At 46.5% G+C, this 23,835-nt stretch overlaps 1 protein-coding gene across 1 annotated transcript in view; it reads left to right on the top strand.

Moving 5' to 3' along the window:
- The window catches only part of ASIC2 (acid sensing ion channel subunit 2), a 926,053-nt gene that overhangs the window by 631,085 nt on the left and 271,133 nt on the right, over positions 1-23,835 (top strand). The window lies entirely within an intron of this gene.

The raw sequence follows: 23,835 nt of genomic DNA, 5'->3' as shown, positions 1-23,835 counted from the left end.
CCATTTTCGAGGCAGTAGCATAGATTGGGAGATGGGAGCAGGGGCAGATGGAGGGCGTTCTGGGTGAAGGAAGGGGAAAGGACAACTTTTCTGTAGAGCCGGGAATGGACGCAGCCTGGCAGGGACAGATGGAAGCCCAAGTGACTGGAAAACTGCTTTTTAACTTTCAGATGCCACGGGAATGGTGACCTGTAGTGCTGGAGGCAGAGCCAATGCTGTGACCCCGAACAGCTGACTCCCCGGCCAGCGCTCCCCCTGCCCTGTCAGGCCCCAGTGCCTCTCTGTCAGACAGCATACATGGATGTGCCTTAATTCAGCGTTGTTTGGCCCACCACTGTTTTACAGAATTTCTGATTATTTATTCATATTTTTAAATGGGAGGATTTTACATAAAAATTCAGATCTCTGGCTCCTCATCTAAGAATCAGAAGAGAAGATGGTAGCTAGTGAGACTTTATTTTCGTATGACAGTGGGTGCAGATGAGAAAGAGCTTCAGCCTTGAGCAGACCAGGGAAGCCCCAGTCCTCGAGACTCAAAGTGTGGTCCCCAGACCGGCAGTCTGAGCGCTGCCTGGGGCTTGTGAGAAATGCAGACCCTCTAGTGCCCCACCCCAGACCCACTGAATCATGATCCCCGGGGACTTTGTTTGCAAATTGGAGACTGAGAAGCCCTGATCTGGTTCCCCCTAGTTCTGGCCCAGCCTGTTTCTCTTGTTCATCCCAATGGCCTGGCCTGGGGGACACATGGCATGCCAACTCTAGGTCTAGTTCATTCTAACACCGGGTACCACCTAAGCTGCTGCCCTTGACCTCCACCATGAGACCTCAGGAGAGAAAAGTCCAGCCTGAACCCACCTCCTCCCAAGAGACCATTAGGCCAATTCTCTCTGGCCCGTAACCTGTTCTGCACTGTCCCCAAGCCTCCTCGATGTCCCTCATCAGAGAACCTCATCCCCCCACTGCTCTGCACATCCTGTAATCTCACCCAACTTCCTAGCCACCCCCCACCTTTGTGTGGTGCCCTCTGGAGCTCACACTGTATGGGCAGGAGACAACCTGACACCTACAGCCCTTCTCTGAATATTCCCTTCATCCTCACACCCTAACTGTAGCCATTTCAACACTTTCACTTGTATATCTACCTACACTTAGGGGCTGAAGTGGGTAGCTCTTCTCCTTCTCACTCCCAAGCAATGTCTTCTAACCATATAGATTCCAAACTCACTCACACACACACACACACACAGAGCTCCTTGGAGGTCAGTGCAGCCGTTGGCACCAGCTAGCCCTCCTTGTTGCCCCTGCCTCAGTCAGACCTTACTTCCTGGTCCCTGTGTCCTCTCTTCACTTCTGTCATCACTCACAGTGACTTCAGAATCCCCATGGCCTCACTTTCTCAACCTCATTTCCTCCAGTAATCCATTTTTCACCCATACTGCCTTAAGCTACCCAGCTCTGTCGTCACAATCTTAACCTAATGATCACCCACGGCTACATCCATCATCTTGAGAAATCTTGACTTTAAGTATCCCCTCAGATGACTTCTTATCCTACCAGCTCACCCCAGTCACTGCTGGGACTCCAGCAAATCTGTGACCTCATCAAGGCTTCGAAACAAATGTCCCCCACCACTTCTCACCCTCAGTCACCCCCTCAGGGTCTCAGCACCTCCTGATCTTTCTTTCTTCCAAGGCATTCTTTGTCATTAGAACCTCTACAAACACCTTTAATTCCTTTGCCACCTCTATGTCTTTTTACCTCCTAGGGCAAGCCCTGAGCATGATTAGATCTGACTCTTCACCTGCTCCACGTTGATGGAAAACACACGTTCTTAGGATAACTGGTCCAACTTTAAATTTATGGCCAGAAATGCCAAACTGGCACTCAGTGTTGCCTAGCAATCCTACTACACTCTCCAAGTTTACATGCCTATTTTTCCAAATGATTGTTTCATACCTTCTACTCTCTACTCAAAACTCCTACCCTCACCCCAAATATTCCTGCATGTATATATACACAATAGCCAAAGTCCTGGTCCTTATCTCCTGCTTGAATGCAATTAGATGCAGCTACATAGACACACCCAGATTTCCATTCTGAAAAATATGCTGCTCTGAACCCATCTTCTTTGTCTTCTCTCTTGTTTCAATAGATGAAGTAAATGTCTCTCTCCCTTTCAGAGGCTTCAAAGACACCTCCTTTAGGGCTCTGGGTCCCATTCATCTCTCCTCAACCCACGTCCCTTGCACCACCCATGTCTCCCTTCCACTAGCGTCATTTCCCTTGATAATATATCAAGGGAACTTGGTCCCATTTTATACTTCAGCCACTGCTCTACCTCTCTGGTCCCCTTCACAGCAAAACTCCCTTCCCCCTCAAAATGTGCATGTAGCTGTTCCTGTTTCTGCCTCAGGTTGTCTTCTCAACCCGCTGTAATAGCGTGCGCAACCCCACGGGTGCAGGGACACGGCCCAGGCCTTCTGCCCAGGACACTGGCTGCCCCACCCAGTAGTCACTTGCCTGTTCTCACACCACTGAAATCAACACTTCTCCCCCTCCCTCTCCCCAGGCTGTTTTTCTTTTGGCCTCAGTGGTAGCTCATTCTCAGGTTTTACTCTCAATGCTGAAGTGCCTTGGGGCTCTGTTTGGGTCCTTTTCTCTTCTTTATCTACATTTCTTTCCCTTGGTGATCTATACATAAATAATTCCCAGATCTACATTTCCGTCTTTAATCACCTCTCAGAGCTCAAGTTGCAAAGATCCAAAGGCCTACTGGACATTTCCACATGGATATGCCGCAGGCCTCTCAAACTCAGCAAGGCCAGAGCAGGACTCTTGGCCCCAAAACACTCCTGTCCTGACTACTCTAGTGCATGCACACACATGGCCAAACACGTGCACACAGACGAAATCCCAGAATATTTTCCCCATTTCTCTCAGAAAATATCACCACTGTTCACCTTATCACAAGCCCAATTATCTTGGAGTTGCCCTTGAATCTCTTTGACTCACTACTATCTTCCTCCAATAATCAATCACCAAAGGCTGTGATTTTACTTCCAAAATACATATGTGTTTCTATGTTTCCACCTTGCTGTTAACACTGCCAAGCTTCAACCATTTCTCATCACACTACTGGAATAACCTTCTAACTGGTCTCTGGCTTCCATTCTTTTTTTTTAATATATTTTATTGATTATGCTATTACAGTTGTCCCATTACCCCCCTTCATTCCCCTCTACCCTGCACACCCTTTCCCACCCACATTTCCCCCCCTTTAGTTCATGTCCATGTGTCATAAGTTCTTTAGCTTCTACATTTCCCATACTATTCTTGACCTCCCGCATCTATTTTCTGCCTACCATCTATGCTACTTATTCTCCATACCTTTTCCCCCTCTCTCCTCCTCCCACTCCCCTGTTGCTAACCCTCCATGTGATCTCTATTTCTGTGGTTCTGTTCCTGTTCTAGTTGTTTGCTTAGTTTCTTTTTGTTTTTGTTTTAGGTGTGGTTGTTAATAATTGTGAGTTTGCTGTCATTTTACTGTACATATTTTTTATCTTTTTCTTAGGTAAATCCCTTTAACATTTCATAAAATAAGGATTTGGTGATGATGAACTTTAACTTGACCTTATCTGAGAAGCACTTTATCTGCCCTTCCATTCTAAATCAAAACTTTGCTGGATAGAGCAATCTGGGATGTAGGTCCTTGTCTTTCATGACTTGGAATACTTCTTTCCAGCCCCTTCTTGCCTGTAAGTTCTCTTTTGAGAAATCAGCTGACAGTCTGATGGGAACTCCTTTGTAGGTGACTGTCTCCTTATCTCTTGCTGCTTCTAGGATTCTCTCCTTCATTTTAATCTTGGCTAATGTGATTATGATGTGCCTTGCTGTGTTCCTTCCTGGGTCCAACTTCTTTGGGACTCTCTGAGCTTCCTGGACTTCCTAGAAGTGTATTTCCTTTGCCAGAATGGGGAAGTTCTCCTTTATTATTTGTTCAAATAAGTTTTCCACTTGTTGCTCTTCCTCTTTTCATTCTAGTACCCCTATAATTTGGATGTTGGATCATTTAAAGATGTCCTGGAGGTTCCTAAGCCTCTCCTCATTTTTTTGAACGCTTATTTCTTCACTCTTTTCTGATTGTATGTTTTTTTTTCTTCTGGTCTACTCCATTGATGTGAGACCCAGCTTTCATTCCATCACTATTGGTTCCCTGTGCATTTCTTTTTTTTTAACTTACTTTTTTTTAAACTTTGCATTTTTAAAGATTTTATCTATTTATTTTTAGAGAGAGGAAGGGAGGGAGAAAGAGAGAGAGAGAATCAATGTGTGGTTGCCTCTCGCATGGCCCCCACTGGGGACCTGGCCTGCATCCCAGGCATGTGCCCTGACTGGGAATCGAACCTGCGATGCTTTGGTCGCAGCCTGCGGTCAATTCACTGAGCTACGCCAGCCAGGCCCTAGGTAGCCTTCATTTTTTCATCTAATTTGCGACCAAAATCAACCAATTCTGTGAGCATCCTGATCACCAGTGCTTTGAACTGTGCATCTGATAGGTTGTCTATCTCTTGGTCGCTTAAAAGTACTGGTTGTGAGGCTTCAATACTGTTTGAGCCATCTTTTTTCTTTCCTTTGGTCTGGTTGTGCCTGTTACATAGTGAGGGGTGAAGCCTTAGGTGTTCACCAGGGTGGGGCACCCCAGTCACTGGGTTGTGATGTCGTATCTGGGGGCAGGGTCCAAGAGGGAACAATGGTGCTTGCTCCGATCTCTGTCAGACCTCAGTCCCTTCTGCTGCTTCCCCTGAGCAAACTGGGCCCCTCTGGTGCCAATTCCCATGTGGATGGGCTTGTGCACACCATGGAACTTTCCGAGGACCTCTACTGTAAGGCTGGGAGTCTCTCCCTGTGCCTCAACTCCCACAGGTGTTTTCAGTCAGTGCCCCAAAGCTCTATTTCCCAGTACTGTGATCCTGGGTTGTGCTCAGTGCCTTGCTTCACAATCGCTGCCTTGCTGGGTCTGCCGGTTGCCACCCCTCGGCTGGGGTCTGCCAGCTGCCACATGCGCACTCAGGGTCCACCCACTGAGGTCTTGCGCCCCTGGATGCCTTACGCTCCCGGTCCCACCACTCTCTGCTCTCTGTGCTGTAACCCACACCCGGCTGCCCAACTCTGCCCCTCCTACTGGTCTGGATGAACATGTCTATTTTAACTTCTTGGTTGTCCGACTTCCATACAGATCAATTTTCTGTCAGTTCTGGTTGTTATTCTGTTTCTAAATTGTTATCCCTATCTTGGTTGTGTGAGGAAGCACAGTGTGTCTACCTACGCCTCCATTTTGGCCAGTCTGGCTTCCATTCTTGGTCACTAAAATTCATTCTCCATGAGGAGCCACCGATATTTAAAAAAAAAATTTAAAACATGTTTATTGATTTTAGAGAGATAATAAGGGACAAAGACAGAGAGAGAAACATGTATCAGTTGCCTCCCATACATGTCCTGACTGGGGATCAAACCTGCAACCTACATATGTGTCCTGACCAGGAATTGAACCAACTGAGCCATACTGGTCAGGGCCAGAGATATTTTTTAAGACATATATCAAATCATGTCAGTCCCCTGCTTAAACTTACTTACTGCACTTGGAACAAATCTAAATTCTTTTCCCAAGGACATTAATGACCTGCATAATTCAGCTTCCACTTTCTTCTCCAACTTCATTTGCATCACTCTTCCCACTTGTCCACTACTCAAGTATACCTATCTCTTTTCCACCCCAGGGCCTTTGCACCAGCTCTTCTTTTTATTTGGGATTCCTTCTCCCCCTGCTCTGATCACCCAATCAAAACTCGTCACCCAGTTACTCCTGAGCACGCCACTGTGTTTTAAATCTCTGTTCCATATTTACCATTACTCTTTTTTCTATTCATTTAGTTATTGACTATTTCCCCCCACTTGATCATAATATATATGAGAATAGAGCTCCTCGCTTTAATGACTGCTATGTTCTCAGTGCCTAAAGTAGTATGTGGCATAGAATAAGAGCTCAATAAATATTTGTTGAAGGAATTCACATACACACACAAAGTTAGCAATAAAAAAAATTGCCAATCTCCAAGATTACAAGGATAATGTTTAGCCTTCTCCAGAGAATAGATGCTTTTAAAGAACTTGAGTACCTTACTGCCTTTGAATGCAAACAAACACTCATTAATTACAAATGAGCCAGTTTCGCTGGCAAAAGCTCTATCTGGAAACACTTGGGTAGTCAGGAGTTAGGGTGGTTTATTAATTGGAAAGTTATTTTTGTAAGTTTTTTTTGTTTTGCTTTAAAAGTCTTCTTGTGGTTTACCAATTCAAGCTGCTATCCTCAGCCCCCAAGAAACGCGGTGTGCTGCATCTTCAGTGGCACAGCTCTCCCAACGAAGAAGTTATATTTACTCTTTCGCTTCGCTCATTTGTTCAAGTGTATGTTGGCACCCATATGTGCAGCTACCAAGAATCCGGAGCTGAGACTTGGTCTCTGTTCTCAAAGAATTTCCAGTCTACTTAACAGACAGACATACATAAATACATTCTTCAGCATTCAGTATTCAGTCAGTATTCAGTATTCAGTATTCAGTAAATAGTAAGTTCATGACATAAGAAATGTGTGAATATAGCCCTGGCTGGCATAGCTCAGTGGACTGAGCGCGGGCTGCGAACCAAAGTGTCGCAGGTTCGATTCCCAGTCAGGGTACATGCCTGGGTTGCAGGCCATGACCCCCAGCAACCACACATTGATGTTTCTCTCTCTCTATCTCCCTCCCTTCCCTCTCTAAAAATAAATAAATAAAATCTTAAAAAAAAAAGAAATGTGTGAATAGGATTAGGTCAGAAGAGAAACCACAGAGAGATCTATAGTCAAGGAAGCCCTGTGATCACTACTTAAGCATATGATCTTATTTAACCTTCATTCCATCCCCATGAGATAGGGATTGCTATCCCCAAATTACAGACAAAGAAACTGAGGCGCAAGAAGATCAAATTCTTGGCTCAGGATCATGCAGTGGTAAGTGGCCAGACCAGGATGATGATCTACTTCCTCTCACGAGGCTATTTCTCCACCACAGTTGTGTCCCAGGCACCTGTTATCTGCTCTCAACCTTCCTGGTGCCCCCTGCCTGCTGGGTAATAGGGACTATCAGCTGATGACTGGTATGTGCCTGGTTCTACTACAGAAATAGTCTGTGTTGTCCAACACTAGGCATTCCTGACACTGGCCACCTGATTACAAGCACCTGCTTCTCACTCTGCTCCATGCTATGTGCTCAGGGAACTGCCTTCTTCTCTAGCAACTGGTTGAGGGAGTTAAAAGTTAGACTGAGAACCCACTCTGTATGTGACAGTTTGGGATGGGGGATGGGGAGCTACAAAGATAACTGAGACATGGTCCCTGCCCTGGAAGAACTAATTGTCAGGTGGGGAAGTTGAACATTTAAATTGATTTTGACACCAAAAAGTGTTAAGTGCTATCATAAGGTATGAACAAGTTCCCATGGGCAGACAGAGGCTGGAACACAAGACTCAGCCTGGAGGAATCAGAGAAGCCTTCACAGAGGAGGTGATGGCTAGTCTAAGTCTTGAATAATGAGTATTTCCAAAACAGAGAAGGTAAAGGGCAGTCCAGGTATAGAGGGGAAAGTGTGGGCCAAGGCACAGTGCTCTCCAGGGGACCCCATGGAGATCCATTCATGACTTTTACAGAGAGGAGCTCTGATCACAACTGAATGTGCGCATCTTGGGGCAGTGGAGCTGGTGCTGATGAGGGGAGGGGCCTCAGTTGGCTCAAGATCTAGGCGGCACTGAGTCTGTGGGCTGTGGGTGGAGGTGGGCACAGAAGTCTGAGACTGGAGAAAACAGAGGAAGGAAACACAGTTGAGGCTGAATGCCCCTCATGTACAAAAGGCTGACAGCCACGTCATCCCACCAGTCAGAGACGTGGCTGAGCACACACAAGTACACAGCCCAGCAGGAAGCTGAAGACACAGCAGACACCGTCTTGTGCCAGGGGAGCTTTCAGTCTGGCTGGAGAGATAAGATTTGGACACAAGCAAAAATCAATGTCTGGAGGAGATTAAATGTCCAGGGTAGTTGAACAAATTCTTGGAGTAGCCAGTGGAACCTGTTAGGAATCAAAGAATACATTGGAGAGGTTTGGTGAGGAGATAGGGATTCTATGAGTAGTTGAAGGATTAATGGGCTCTCCAGGGAAAGATTCTTGGATGAGGGGCTTGTTCCGGTTTTACTGGTATGACCCTGAACATGTTACAGCCCACCTGGCCCTGGTCATTGGACAAGACCCATCTAGACTCTGGCCTCTCTGAGGTATTCTCAGCCTTTTGTCTTATCTGCTTGCTCTCTTTCCTGCATAGATTTGAACTGCAAACAGATGGGTCCCTGGCTGGCCTCAGCCTCCCTTTTATTCCTCAGACCTGCTGCTTAAAGCTGCATCTGAATGCTGTCCTTGGCTCACCTATTTGTCTACTACAATTTGGCCCTGGGATATATGAACTTTTGGTCTCTCTGAGTAACCTCTTAGGGCCAACCAACATTCCTGCAGCATCTTGCCCTGCCCAGCCCACCCAGCTCTGTCCTGGTCCCCAAGGAAAAAATGAAGGAATAGCATCATGGGGATAAGCTATTGAGGCAGACTTGGCTGAGCTTTGACTGGAAATTCTGCCATCCTCAGCCAAGCAGAAATGATCAGACAGGGATGCCTCATGGACAATCTCCTCCGTGTTCTAGAAGCCCCCAAACCAGAGCCGTGGCATTTCTGGGTGGGAAGGCTGAGTTGAGAGTTAATGATCACGTACAGTCCTAATGTGGATTTAATCAGTCAGTGGAGAGCAGGAGGGGCCAAGCTATAGGGATAGGGTGGCAGGCAAGTAGAGGGACCCTAACAATGTCAGACAGCAGGGAACATACATACACACAAACACACATGTGAACACATATAGACACACATAAACACATAAGAACCACACACTTACAAAACACAAGCACATGCATAGACTTGCTCAAAGGTGCCCATAACCCATGCACACATGCACAGATGCACATATGCCCCTGCACACACCCATGTGAGCCCGTGAGTATGCCTCTCCACAAAAAGCCACTTTGTAGGTTAAAGGCCCAGCACCAGAGTAAGGATTTCACAGGTGGCCCCTTCTCCTCTGCTAACTGCCTCACAGGAACCCCCTTGGAGTGGAATTGTTGGATTTAAGGCCATCTTCTGCCAATGTCACCTGCCACTTGATGGTAGCATGAATTGATCTCTGTTCATTCACAACACATTTTCTTTTGCTAAGCAACATTAAGTTTGAATCACAATATGTGACTGCTATGGAATTATTCTTGTTGCTATTTCCCTTTGGTCACATTTTTCTTGCTATTTATTTGTTCAGGAGTAGATGTGGGTATTTATTTCAAGAAATGGCAGTCTAAGGCAGGCCTTTACTCAGCACCCTGGAAAAGAGGCATCAGAAGCCAGGGCAAATCCCCAACTTAACCCCACTTCCCCCTAAGCCTACTCCACTTTACCCCATAGACTGTTAAGCATCTCTCCCTAAAGGTTCATCAGTTGAGGGAAGCTGAGGCCAGCCAGGGACCTATCTATTTGCAATTCAAATCTAGGCAAGAATTCAAATTCTGTATCCATACAGGATACTGAATAATGCAATACAATCAGATATCTGGGCATTGCCCAAAATTTACTTGGTCAAATCCTAACTCTGCTGGGCCTTAGCTTCCTTCTAAGCAAAAAGGGGATGATTAAACTATAGTTAAGGTAACCATACCCACATTATTCCTGCAAACCTGGAGTAACTATCAATAGTGTCTCTGTATCAATGAGTTATTACCATAATAATGCTGCTTGATGAGACACCTCAAGATTCAAAGGCCTAAACCAATAATCATTTGTGCTTGCTCATGAATCTGTGGATTGGCTGAGGTTGGCTGGTCTTGGGTGGGTTCTATGGCCATGGCTCTACCCAGTGAGTTGTGTCTAGATCTGCCCCACATGTCTTTTATTCTCCATGGACCAGCAGACTGGACAGGACATGTTCTGCTCATAAAATGAGAGAATAACAAGAGAGCAAGCCTCACAGGGCAAGCCTATGGCATGCCCCCTAACATCCCATGACCCAATATAAAAGACATGGTTACACCCACCATCAATGACATGGACCCTGTCTATAGGAGGAACAAGGGAGGGGTAAGTTTTTGTTGAACAATAATTCAAACCAGGCATTGGACACTGTGTCTGTAAAGAACCAAATAGTAAATATGTTATGCTTTGCAGGCCATGTGGTCTCTGTTGTAACTACTCAACTCTGCCATTATAATTCAAAGCAGCCACAGATAATACATAAACAAATGGGTATGGCTGTGTTCCAGGAAAACTTTATTTACGAAAACAGGCAGTTTGCCACCCTCTGATTTAAACTATCACAAATTCCTTTCATTCTCAGAAGTAACCTGGTTTGGATGATGAATTGCATGATCTCCCTCATTATAAGACTTTCTCAATAGGTGGTCCTGGACCACCCACATCAGAGACACCTGAACTGGGGAGCATGGATGCCTACTAAGCATGCAGACTCCAGGTCCCCAACCCTTAATCCTTGGGGTGGGGCCTGGGAATCTGGAGGTCTAACCAGCTCTTCTGAGGTGACTGTGATGTACTTCTCCATTTGATTGCCACTGTGTTGGATGACCTTAAAGATTCCCCAAAATCCAAAATTTGAGGAAATCTTTAGGACAAGGATGTTGGTTCTTCCCTGTGAATGTCATTTTAAACAGTGCCCCTTTCCTACACACATATGAATAGTACAAGGCTGGGACTAGGGTGAGGCAGCTTGAGGCATCGGACACAATATAGGGGCAGGAAAAAGTAGGTTTATAGTTTTTTGTATGAAAATAATATAATAATTCATAAATAAGAATACAAGAATGAACTCTGTGTTTTGTGTACTCTCAACTGTAAACTTCCTTTTGCCCATCCCTGTATTTAAGGAGGCACCCACTCCTGGGGTTGTGCAAGTGCAAGGTCAGCCTCTAAAAGTGAGTGCCTCCTTAACAATGCTCCCTGGGCACCTGACAAGCTTCTTCCTAGTCCTGGCCCTGGCTTACCCATGCATGCACACTTGCACATTTAATGACACACAGGCACACATACACGCACACACAACAAACACAGGTACTCATGACTCTAGTCCTAACCCTGGCATATCCATGCCTACACGCATGCACATATTCATTCATAAGCACCTGCTTATACACACCCCCGCACCACACACACACAAACACACTCCCTATGTAGAGCTATATGATGAGGTAGGAGCCCCCTCTGCCTGGACTATTAGTATACTTGAAATTCCATTATTACATACTTATTCTTTCACATCTTAGAAAAGATTCTTTCTGATATCATCTTTCAGAAAACACATGTGCACCTGGGGGAGGAGCACCTGCCTTAACTAAAGTGAGCCAACCTTGAAGTCTTAGAGACCTTGGAAAGTAAAAAGGTGAACAGGAAGAGAAGCCTCATTCATTCAATGAACATTTACTAAGAGCTTGCTATGTACCAAACACTGACCTCAAAAAAATAGCCGTATCCAACATTTGTGGTGGATTTCATAGTTAATTAAGAACTTTCCAAACTTTCTAGGTAATGTGATTAGAGAAAAAAAAAGACCATCACTGCTGTTTTGTATCTGAGGAAACTCAAAACTCTGGCAAATTATGAGACAGGCCTCTAGCAGGAGAGTTTGGTCCTTCCTCTTCCAGGCCACCCCAGGGCACAGGCATGGCCCCCTGGGCACAAGGGAACCGAAGGCTCTTCTCTGGCCCAGCTGGCAGCCTGACTTAGCAACATAGACCTTTATAAACAGAGCAGAGAGCAAAGGTGAGCAGTTTTGTTTTTTCCTCTCTGAGTTTTAATGCTGCTGACATTTTCATATTTGTGGCATTTGGTTATGTATTAGACATTTAAGATGCATTTATAATATTAACCTTTTTAGAGGGGCCAATTTTAAAGCAGTCATCCTTGCCTACTTAAAATGCAACTCTGAGTGTTACCTGCAATTTCTGCAGTTGGAGTTAATGAATCAAAGCTATGAAATGCAGGGGGTGTGTGAGGAGCGAGGAGACTTTGCTAACAAATGACCTGCAGTAAAATATTGGAAGCCATTCTAATGTCACTGCTGCCACTTTGGCTCTATCTCTTCTCGATGCAGCTAAAAGATCTCAAAGAGCTGGGTCTCTTACCTTCCGGAGCTGGAGAGCCATCCCAGCCCTGGGTTCATACAAGGTCAAAAAGAGGAGGCTGTCCTGGAGAGAGACAGACTTCATTCAACCTCCACTCAGAAGCCCTGCCAGGCATGAAGGCAGGAAAGGGCCCCCAGCTCCCTGAGGGCAGGGCACTGTGCCAGGTTGGGTCCCTTAGGTGCACTATTCTCTCCAATCCAGTCTTTGCATAGATGCCAAAGTGGCTTTTTAAAATGCAGACTGAATCCCCTGAGTGAACATTTCCAAGAGCATAACAGGCATCAAAAGCAAATTAGTGCCCACAGGCCAATCCAGATGACTTTATCTTTGTAAATAAAGTTTTATTGGAACACAATCATGTCCATTCATCTGCATTTTGTCAGTGGCTGCTTTTCCTCTATGACAGTCGAGTTGAGTAGACTATATGAACCACAAAACCAAAAATACTTACAGAAAAAGTTTGCTGACCTCAAACCTATAGCATTGAAACTCCAGTCTACCAAACACAAGATCCAAGATCTTGCAGGCCTGGCCCTGCCCACCTTCCTGGCCTCCTCTCTAGGTGCTCCCCCCACCCCCCACACCCTCTGCTCTAGCCCAGTGCTTCTCAGCCCTTTTTCCAAGGGATGCCTGATACAGACACTGGCCCACAGTGTCTGCGTCATTATGGATGAAATGAGACATTCACACAGACTACCGAGTCCAGTGGAGGAAAAGGGACAGCATGGCTTTTCTCTCAAGGGGAGCAAAAGCTGTGGCCTCTGCCATGACCGGCCTTTATTGTGTTTCCTCCTCGATTACATGGTGGTCCTCATTTACTATGCACAGGTTCGCTTTAGGTGGTTACCTTTTACAGAAAACAAAGGAACCAATGCTGCTAATCACATCACAGAAGAGGGATATTTGCAAATGAAAAGGCAAAAGTGGTTGAACAAGTTACACTCATCCTTGGAAAGTTTAGCATGGATTTTAGGAAGTTACTTTGCAGTAAATGTACTCAATTCAGGGTGAAGGAGTTTTAGCAAAAAGCAAGTCTCAAAGCGGCCTAGGTACATTGTAGGCCTGATTCCCCACAGGAGAACCTATCTGTGGGTGTGGGTCCTGTGCATCTCCAAGTGGGAGCTGGGCCCACACCACACAGAACAGTCTCCTACAGATGCCTTCCTTTTTTAATTTTTAGTAATTTTATTGTGTTAAAAAAGATAACAAAATTTACTATCTAAACACTTTCTAAGTATACATTCAATAATATTAAACACATTCACATTGCTATGCAACCAAACTCCAAAGTTTTTCATCTCACAGAGCTCAAACTTTGTAAAGATTAAACACTAACTCTCCCCTCTTCCTTCCCAGTCCCTGGCCACCATCATTCAGCTTCCTGTGTCTATAAACATGACTACTCTCGGCACCCCATAGAAGGGACTCATGCAGTGTCTGTCTTTTGTGCCTGACATAGTTCATTTAGCATAGCATCCTCTAAGTTCACCTGTGTTGTAGCCTACTCAGCCTTTTTACACATTGTTTGCTTATTGGCCCAAGAAACTTTACTAGCACAGATGTAGTACCTATATGTTTGTGTACAGTGGTCCTTTGGAAGGTCACAAACCACTGAAATACCTAAGATCTTCTACCCTCCTCCCCAGGAGCCAAGTCCTTCATCATTAGTTACTCCTCCTGTTGAGAATGCCCGCTCTGGCCATGCCACCTGTGGCCATGCCTGTAGACACATGCCTTGCTCCTTCTTGCTTCTGATTTGCACATGCTGTGCCCATCTGCCTGGAGTTACCTTCCCCTCATTCCTTCCAACCCAAGCTGGACGTCACTTCCTCTACAAAGCCACCTTGATTTTCCCAGTTGCACTCTTTCTCTTCGTTGCCCTGGCGCTCTTCTCTGCCACGTACTTTTCACAGGATGCTGCCATCTTTGCTTACTCCTCGGCTCACTCAGTCATCCCTGACATCTCTCTGATAAGAAACATCTCCACTGTCTCTGTACTTCCAGGGCTAGCAGCACAGTGTGGGGAGCAGAGCAGATACCTAACAGATATTCACCCAGTGAATTAGCTCATTGAATCCTCACGGGAAAGCTAACAGCATTTCTAACCCCTTTGAACAGTGGAGGAAACTGAGGCTCAGAGAAGTAAAATAACCTGTCCTGATCACATGACTTGGTAGAAGCCTAGCAAGGACTTTGAGGTCAGACCCCCCCGAAGTGAAAATTCAGATTCTGCTACTAACTACTGTGTGCCCTCGGCAACAGCATTCCTCGGAGCCTCGGTTTCCACATCTGTCGAATAGAGACTCAGTGAGGTTCAGGGGAGTGAGGTACACAGCATGGCCCAGGCAGGACCCAACAAATGGCAGCCGCTATTACTCTAAGTGATGGAGCCGGTGTTTGAACCCAGGTCCATTAGACTTCAGAGTCCAAGTACTTTGTTTCTGCAACTGCCACCCTGCTAGAGGCCACGGTGCTCCTGTACGGTGGAAGGTGAGTCAGGGTCAAAAGCTGCCCTGGGGCCACTGGTGTCCCTTGGCCCTCTGTGAGAGGGCAGGGCCCTCAGGAGCACACAGCCAGCCCTGGAGGGAACTTGGAGAGACCCAAATTAAAAGGGAGCTGGATGTTCTCAGGGGACATTCCCATCCAGCCCGGCAGCCTGATGAATAATCACCCTTCTCTGCTGTAGGAATCCTTCTGTCTTGAAAACCAAGGCCATTTGTCTCCATCCAGAGCCTTCCTGGCTCCTCTGTGCCGTGAGCACATGGACAAATCTGACCGTCCTGTTCCTTTTGTTTCAGTCCCATTACCTCCTGCCTGACAGGGTCAAATGGGTCTGGCTTTGTAGAATCAGTCAGACTCCAGCCAGTGAGAGAGAGAGAGAGAGCGCCCCACCCCCCCAACCTTGGGAAACACTGATCACTCACTAGACACAGGCAGCCTTAGAAAACTCACTGCACCTCCCTGGGCCTCCCTCACCTCCCCTGTACACTGGGACTGAGGCTCCCCTCCCTGCACAGCCCTGTGAGGCTCAGCCAGGGACCTCTGTAGAGCATACAGTAGGCACTTATCTGTTTGAGTCCCCTTCCCAGTGCCAGGAATATAGTGAGGCAAATGCAGCATTCACCTCACATGCCAAATTTAAGGGGAGCCCCAAATCTCAATAATCAAACTCAAGAACATGTTAATGCAGTACTTTTTAAAAATCAAAATTAAGTTCAGTAAACTCACGGTGAACATGAGATCCACATTTTAAATAAAGACATGATCAGTACTCCTCGAGTTACCTTTTGCTTCAGGCTCCAGTATGGCTTGACATGGTGTCAACCTTCCTTCTGAAGGAAGAATGAGTGACTGACTTAGTTGGGGCTATAAACCTCACATTTTAGAGCGTTGATATGACCCAGAAATTGTGCCAAGGACAGAGAGCCTGGGGTCAGGGAGGTGCCTCGGGCTCGCAAGCAGAATTGGCAGCGGATCTGGGGAGCAGGCGCAGGCTGTGAGCCACCGCACACTGGTTCTCGACTGTCCCTGCAGGACTCCCTACGTGCTTTTTGTGCCCAGGCGCTTTTAGCTCGGACTACAGTCTCTCCCTTCTCCCCTTTCTCTCCTTGGAAAACCCCTAATCACCCCTCAGTGCTTTACTCCACTGTCACCTCTATTCAAAGGAGACTCTGTGACTTAGCTCCTCCCTCTTCCGTGAATCTATTACCGCCATGGTGCCTCTGTTGTGTGTCTGAGCTGGGGACTAGAAGGCTGAACTGTGGGCCCCTTGAGTGTCTTGAATTCAAGGCCCCAAGTCATAGGTGCTTCTTGAGTGTTTGATCAATTATTCTGACTTGGTGGATCCCCCCTTGTACTTGGACCTGCTCTGCCATGGCCTTGGCCAATCCTGGTGGCAGCACAGGGCGTGCCACATTCCCTTCGCAGCCCCTGAAGTGTGGAGGTTCTGAGCCCACGTGTCAGCCAGGCACATGGGTGCAGTGACCCCACTTCTGTGGTTCCTGGGACCCAGGCTAGTGTGGGGGAAATGTCTAGACTTAGAAACCCATCTTCCCCACCTACTGTCACACTGGCTGCACTCCTCAGATGAGCTAAACCACAGTTTCTTCAACCCAAAAATGAGGCTAAGCTTCCCCACCTGCTAATCTATGAGAATTTACAGGAATGGAATGTATGTAAACTACCTGGCACATAGTAGGCACTCTAGCTTTGTTATTACTATTATTTTGTTTTTCTTTCTGTTAGCTCATTCAGCTCACTCCCTGGCTCTCTTTTCAGCATTCAGTGAACCAAGGGGGGTTTCAGCACCTGGTAATTACCATTTTACCTGGACGCTAGCACTGGCATTAGCCTAACTGCTTCCATTTATATTTTCCCATTGCAGGGTTTGCACAGTTTAATGCAAAAAGAGGTAGTAGATCTGTGCCTTTTAAAGCCAGCTGCCAGGCTCGGCTCACATTACATGTTTTACAGACTTTCAGAACTAGCGAACAACTGGCAGGTTTGTCGGCCCCAAGTTTTCAAAGCAGGGAGTCAATCCTGACTTATTGTTATTATCTCCTAATAGTTTACAGTGTATTATTCTGTAATTACTCCGTGAATCACACTGACAGCCGGCGTGTTTGCAGCTTGCCTGAGTTATTCCACCACCTTCCACTGAAAGCATCATTCGTCTTGCACTTGCCTGCGGGAAGACGACCCCGTCACCTGCTGAATACAGAGGACCCTTTGTCAATCCTTGTCCGCAGAGGATGACACACGAGCCATCATGGCCTTGGGTCGGGTTGCTCCTTTGGGGAGAAGAGGCAGTTTCTCGCATTCTAAATAATCCCTACGAATTATAGAGCTTGTCTCCCCTTGCGCTGTGAGGGCCAAAGATGCTCCCTTTGTGTAAGAAAGTCCTCTTTGGTCAAACTTCCTCTCAACTTTTAGGATTAGGCACCAGCTCGGTTGATTATTAGTGGGGTCTGTTTGTAACAGGCTATGTGGCTGTGGTCATTGGAGGACAGGTCTGTTGTCCTTTCTTACATTAAACTATGAGAACCCAGGAATGGGGAGATATGATTGGTCAGCACTAGGAGCCAGCTGAACAACCAAGTGTCCATCTTCCAGGGTATGCCCTGCCTCATCAGTGGCCCCTGCAGCGTGGAGCAGAAAAGACAAACAAGGGGAAACAAAGGAGATTTGGAGCCAGGCAGACCTGAAGTGGAATCCCAGCGGTGCCCTTCACTCATTTAGGGACTTTTTCCACCCTGTGCCTCAGTAGTATCATCCATGAAATGGGTACATAAACACCCCCCTCATGGCTCAGCGACCGCTCCCTCCTCCAAGCTTACTTTGTAATAAACAAAGATTGCGAGGGCCTCCTTTTGGAATGTATAAACTCAAATATCCCTTGGGGTTTCAAACTCAGTGCCCGAGACAAGGATTCTGCTGCCCAGGGGCTTAGGAAAATAGTTGTGTTTCTCAGACACTTAATTTTAGACTTAAAGCAACTGAGCAGCCTCCTTGTCCAGTCTCTTCCTGAGGGCATTGAATACGTCCATTTTATGGCTACAGGCTGAAGAAAGAGTTTGTTGTGTAAACACCGCTAAAGAGAGGGTCTTCCTCACAAACCAGCTTTTTGTTTGTGGGGCAGCCCCAGTCCCAGGCTCCGAGGAAGAGACTTCCCAAATTGTCAGAAATGATGTATCAGTGTGCAAAATGCAAATCGGCCTGGCAGGAGAGGAGGCCCTGCCCCCACCACCCCCTCTTCCCTCCTGCCACCCCCACCCCTGCCCTCAGTCCCCACGGGCACAGCCAAATGATTTTCCAGCACAAGACAGCAGCAACTGTTCATTGCTTTTCCAAGTTATTTTTTCCTTAACTTTGTTTACTTGGTATAATAAAACCTATTTTATTATGAAAGAAATATGCACTCACCGGATTTTTAAAAATATAGATAAGTGGGAAAAAGAGGGAGAAATTGCCCACCCTCCTACCACCAACAGATACCTGCTTTAAAACTCCTCAGTGTACTCTCTTTCTGTCATTCTGCTGTGCTGAGATATCTTTACATACTTATAATTCTGCATAAAAAATTTGATCCCTGCTCTTTCCCCTTCATTGTTTAACACAAGAAGTCCCCTTTATGCTCTCTGATATTATTTTTTTGTATCTTTTCTTTATTTTTATTGTTGACGCTATCACAGATGTCGGCATTTCCCCCACCCTTTGCCTGCCTCCACCCAGCCCCTTCCCCCTCTTCCCTGGGGCCACAGCCACATATGACTTTAAATGGCCGCAGGATCTCGCCGTAGCCATGGTTCCGTCTCTGTAATCACTGTGCCAGCGTTGAACGCTGGGGCCGTGTCCAATTATTTCATAGTACAATATAAACAAGGCCCTGATAAGCATCTCCAGGCCTGAAACTTTCTCCACGTTTCAGATTGTTTTCTTAGGAAATTACTTGGTAAAGGGAATGGATATTTTTTATCTCTCCTGATCCATATCATCAAATTAATTCTCAAGGCGTTTCACTTTTTACAAACAGACAGGAGGGTGAAGAGAAGATGACTGGCCTTCTACCATCCTGCGAAGTGAAGAAGCTCCACCCCAAAGACTTGTCTCTTCTCTTACAGAGCAATGGGTGGAAGTGGCTGAGAGAGCAGGTCTTAAATGTTCTCACTACAAAAAAGAAACGGTAGTTATGTGGCAGGCTGGAGGTGTTAGCTAATGTTACGGTGGTGATCATCGGGCCTTTGGGAGAGCCGAAATGGGTTGCTGTGGATTGAACAGATGCTGTAGAGGTAATGAGACAGGTTGGTACCTAGAAGGCCACAGGAATCCAATGAGGGAAGGCCTCTCCTGGGAATACTGCTATCACTTCTGTATGCACTGAGACCTTGGGAGAGGGACCAAGGGCCAGAGAAAATTGTCTGGAGTGGTACCGTCCAGTGCATTAGCCATATCACCACAAGCCATATCACCACGTGTAGCTGTAGAGCACTTGAGTGTGGCTAGTTCAAACTGAGATGTGCTATGAGGATGAAATACACACCAGATTTCTAAGACTTGATACCAAAAAAAAAAGAATGTAAAGTATCTCATTAATTATTTTATATTGATTACATTATGAAATAATTTTTATGCACTGGATTAGATAAAATGTATTTTGAGAATTAATTTCACTGGCTTCTTTTCACCTTTTTAAAAAAGAATTACTGAAAAATACAACATCATGTGTGTCTTGCACTGTATTTCTATGGGATGGTGTGGTGGCAGGTAGCACTGGTGTTGGTTTTACTTCCGTCAGTCACATGGCTTCCATGCCAGCTTAGCCCCTCTTTGGAGCCCTGTGGCCTAGATAATGTGGTTGCATGAGCCTCAGTCCCCTCATCTCTAAGATGGGGCTAAGAGGACTGAGTCCCTGGAATGCGATGCGGGCTCATTGCAGCAGTGTCTGTACAGAATCTGGCTCAATAAATGCAGCCTGTACTCTCATGATCCTTCACTCATCACTGACTCTGCAGGACATGGCCCCAAGGCCCTTGGCCCTGCCAGAGGCCAGGTGCCCAGTCACTGGAGGAATACAAAATTAGGAGAGAAGAGAGTAGGTGTTAGTTCAGAACCCCTCCCAGCAGACTTCCCAGGGGTAGGGGTGAGGAGCCTGGGAATAACCTATAAGCTGAAGCCCAGAAAGATAAAGCTCCTTCCCTCACAATGGGTGGGGCTGACCTCAGCATCAGGGGAACAGGGCTCATAGCCGGGTGAGGCTTTAGAGATCATGTGGTCCCACCACTGCTGCAGATTTAAAAACTAAATACGCCAAGAGAGGGAAAGTAACTGACCTCAGGTCACTGAGCAGCCGAGATGAGGCAGAGTCATGATGAGAACCCAGTCCCTTCTCCATTGGGACAGGTAGGGTCTCCAAGGACACACCTATATGAAGTCTGGAAAAAATTCAGCCATTGTCAGTATAATGAGAATGGTTTGCACGACACCAATGTAACCTGGCAGCCAAGGAGAGTGGAAGGGAATGCAGAAACTATTCCAGTGATTCAGAAGGCTGCAGCTATGGGCAGCTGGTGATTGGAAGCTTCATCAAGACAACTTCATCAAGGTAACTCTGATGCATCATGTCTCACACAGAGTTTTTTGGTGAAACATCAAATCACCCAGGTGACTCAGCCCCTCTATGGCCCAAATTTGGTGCCCTGCAACTTCTGGCTTTCCCCAAAACTAAAATCACCTTTGAAAAGGAAGAGATATCAGACTGTTGATGAGGTTGAGGAAAATATGACAGGGCAGCTGATAGCAATTGGGAGAACTGTGTGAGGTCCCAAGTGCCTACTTTGAAGGGGACTGAGGTATCCTTTTCCTGTGTACCATGTTTCTTGTATCTTGTATCTTCTTTAATAAATGTCTCTGTTTTTCATATTACATGGTTAGATACCTTCTGGACAGACCTCATATGCAAGATTTATAGTGAGAGGACAGTGCCTTCCCTCTTGCCCCAAATATATGCCTCCTCCTCAGTACTGACAGCAACTCCCTTCTGCAAGGAGAGGACAGATATGACAGGTACAACCTGTATGGTTGGTTCTGAAGAGTTCCACAGATTTATTACCTCTTATCCTCACAAACCTGTAAGGCCAGGATGGTGATCCCATTGGGAAGATGAAAAGACTGGTGTAGCAGGAGGCTAAGTGGCTTGTCCAAGGTCAAGGGATAGCTGTTAAGGAGAGAGTCAAGGCTTGAACTTGAGTTCCCTTATTCCAGATTTGCATGTGCAAAGGAAATATTCCTTGTAGAGGCCACGTCATTACAACTGAGATATACTTGGCTGTCATGTGGGGGACCCATGTTGGCAATCAGGATATAAAGCTGTGGATGACCTTGGCCAAGCCACTTCTGAAATTTGGGCCTTCATTTCCTCATTTGTAAAATGGGAAGTTTTCTCAAAAGACACTACAGTCCCTTCCAGATCTGACCAGCTTTGATTCTGAGTCAAGGTCCTACCCCCATTTGCGTAGGCTTCCTTATTTATTCAGGCTGATATTCCCGTGAACCCAACAGCCTTACAGCTAGTGAATTTCTCAGCCAAGGAAGCTGAGGCCCTAAGAGAGTTAGGGGCTTTCCCACAGTCAAACCCCTAAGGAGGGTTGGTGGTGTGGTTCAATCCTATGCTACTCCATCAACTACTCCACGCCATCTTTGACCCCATCACCTAAATATTCCCACCACTATTTTCTTGGGATTCTGAGCTTTTTCATGCACCTTAAAGAAGTTTTTTCTTAAATGAAGAAAGCATTTGGCCACTTTCCCAGCAGCATCACCCCCAGCTCCAGGAAAGGGGAATGAAAAAGCAACAAGAGAAAGGTGTTTGAAAACATTCAGGTTCACTGAATTACTATATGTAGTAGGGCATCCCCTGGAGACGGATTTAATGTAGATATAGCAATCAGTAAGTACCACAGGGCCTGCCAAATCTATGACTTTGAAAAAGCTCAGAAACAATGCAAGTGCTGAAGAGAGGCTGAAGTGGAGACAAGAGTCTTCCTTTTCAACTCTTCCTGGTTCTTCCTGCTACATGAGAGGGGAGAATGGAGCAGAAGAGAGTGGATGAGAGGAAATTCTGAGAGAAAGCAGTTTAAGAGTTCTCTAAGCAGGGGCAGGGAGAAAGAAAGTATCACACCTGTGCCCTGAGAAGTTGTGTCTCAAGCACAGAAACATGGTCCTCAGAAGCAGAGGTATTACAGGTGGCGGTGGGTGGGTATCAAAATCTACAGCATCCCGGTTATCTCTGAAGATGGAAGGAGAGTGGGGGAGAGAGGAAAGAGGAAGGAGAGAGAGGAGGAAGCCTGAGCACCATTCAATGCCCTCAAAATCTTGGGTGGCCTTCCTCCAGCTCATGGTCCTCAACTCAGCTTGGCCACCTTCCCCAACCCAAAGTCCCCATCAGCACCGCAGTTGGAGCACCTCCAGGTCTCAGCTGTCTCCTAAACCCAGACTTCTCACCTTCCCAACTCACTGTGCCCAGAGCAACACTAATGGCATTTCAAGGGTCTTCCCCTCAACTCAAGGTTTGTCCCTTCCGGTTACCCTCTGTGTTAGTTTCCTAGGGCTGCCATAACAAAGTCTCACAAATTGGGTGGCTTGAAACAACAGACATGAATTGTCTCACAATTCTGGAGTCTAGAAATCTGAAGTCATGGTGTCATCAGGACCACACTCACTCTGAAGGCCCGGGCACAGAAAGAATTGCCTCTTTTCTTGCTTCTGGGGGTTGCCGGCCACGCTTGGTGCTCCTTGGCTTGCAGCTGCATCGCTCCAGTCTCTGCCTCTGTTGTCGCATTGCCCTCTTCTCTGTGAGTCTGTGTGTCTCCAATTCTCTTTCCGTATGAGGACACCAGGCCTACCCCAGTCCAGGCTGATTTCATCTGAACATCACTACATCTGCAAAGACTCTGTTTCCAAATATGGTCACAATCATGGAAACTGCAGGTTAGGACTTCAACATATCTTTTCAGGTGATACATTTCCACCCAGAGCACCCCCATCCTTGCCATGGTCTGGAGTGGGGGGGGGTTACTTCTCATGAACTAGCTTGGAATCTTACACTTGTAGCAAAGTGTGTATTACACTGCAGGTAAATGCCCCTTTACTTGCCACCTTCCACACACTCAGCTCCTTGACAGCAAACCATGGTCTCATCCACTTTGGACATTCCCAGCATAGCAAGCGCACACAGCAGGTAGGTAGTCCACTGTGTTGGGGTTAACTAGAAAAATGATACATGAATTCCTTTGTTGGGTTTTCACTGACTTGAAGCAGATACCAAGTAACCGCTGCCTATCCTGTGGAGGACTATTCAAAGCTCCTACTCATACTCCGTGCAGGGTTCCGGGCTAGGCATTATGGCTACTACAATGAATAAGAAGCCGTCCCAGCCTTCAAGGTTTAGAAAATGAAGGAAGTACTCTGAGGATCAATGGAAGAAATTTCTTGCCTTGAGAATCAGGAGAAGCTTCACAAAGGTGACTTGAGTGCTGCCTTAAAGAAACAGGGAGATAGGTGGAAATGAGTGGTGGGGCTGTACTGGACGTGAGGGGCAATACATCAGAATGCAGAGGAGGGACTGTGTGTGACACCTTGGGAGATAATGGGCTGATATTTTTGGTGGGGAGAGAAAGCTCCCTGTTGACTAGCACTGGGAGGTGAGTTTAAAGAGATCGCTGGGAGATCATAAAGATGCCTGACCTGTTGACCAGATGAGGAGAAAGCACAGGGAAGTGTGTGCGAGATTGGACAATCACTTGGGAGAGCAGTTAAAAGATACTGTATTGGGTCAGGCAAAAGGAAATGAGATATGAACTGGAGCAGTGTTGGGGATGAGGGAGAAAGGAGCAAGGAGAACAGGATTGTGGAGGAGGAATCAGCAAGAGTCCACGATTGACTGACTATGGCAGTGGGAACAGGGTATTAAGGGAGGGGAAACCATCCTCCAAGTCCTCATGGGGCCTTAATAGAGATAATAGGAGGCCC

This window comes from Phyllostomus hastatus, unplaced genomic scaffold (assembly GCF_019186645.2).
Source record: "Phyllostomus hastatus isolate PE091 unplaced genomic scaffold, TTU_PhHast_1.1 phas_contig_210, whole genome shotgun sequence".
Lineage (NCBI taxonomy): Eukaryota > Metazoa > Chordata > Mammalia > Chiroptera > Phyllostomidae > Phyllostomus > Phyllostomus hastatus.
Note: the sequence above shows the minus strand (reverse complement) of the source record. Positions and strands in the feature narration are given on the sequence as shown.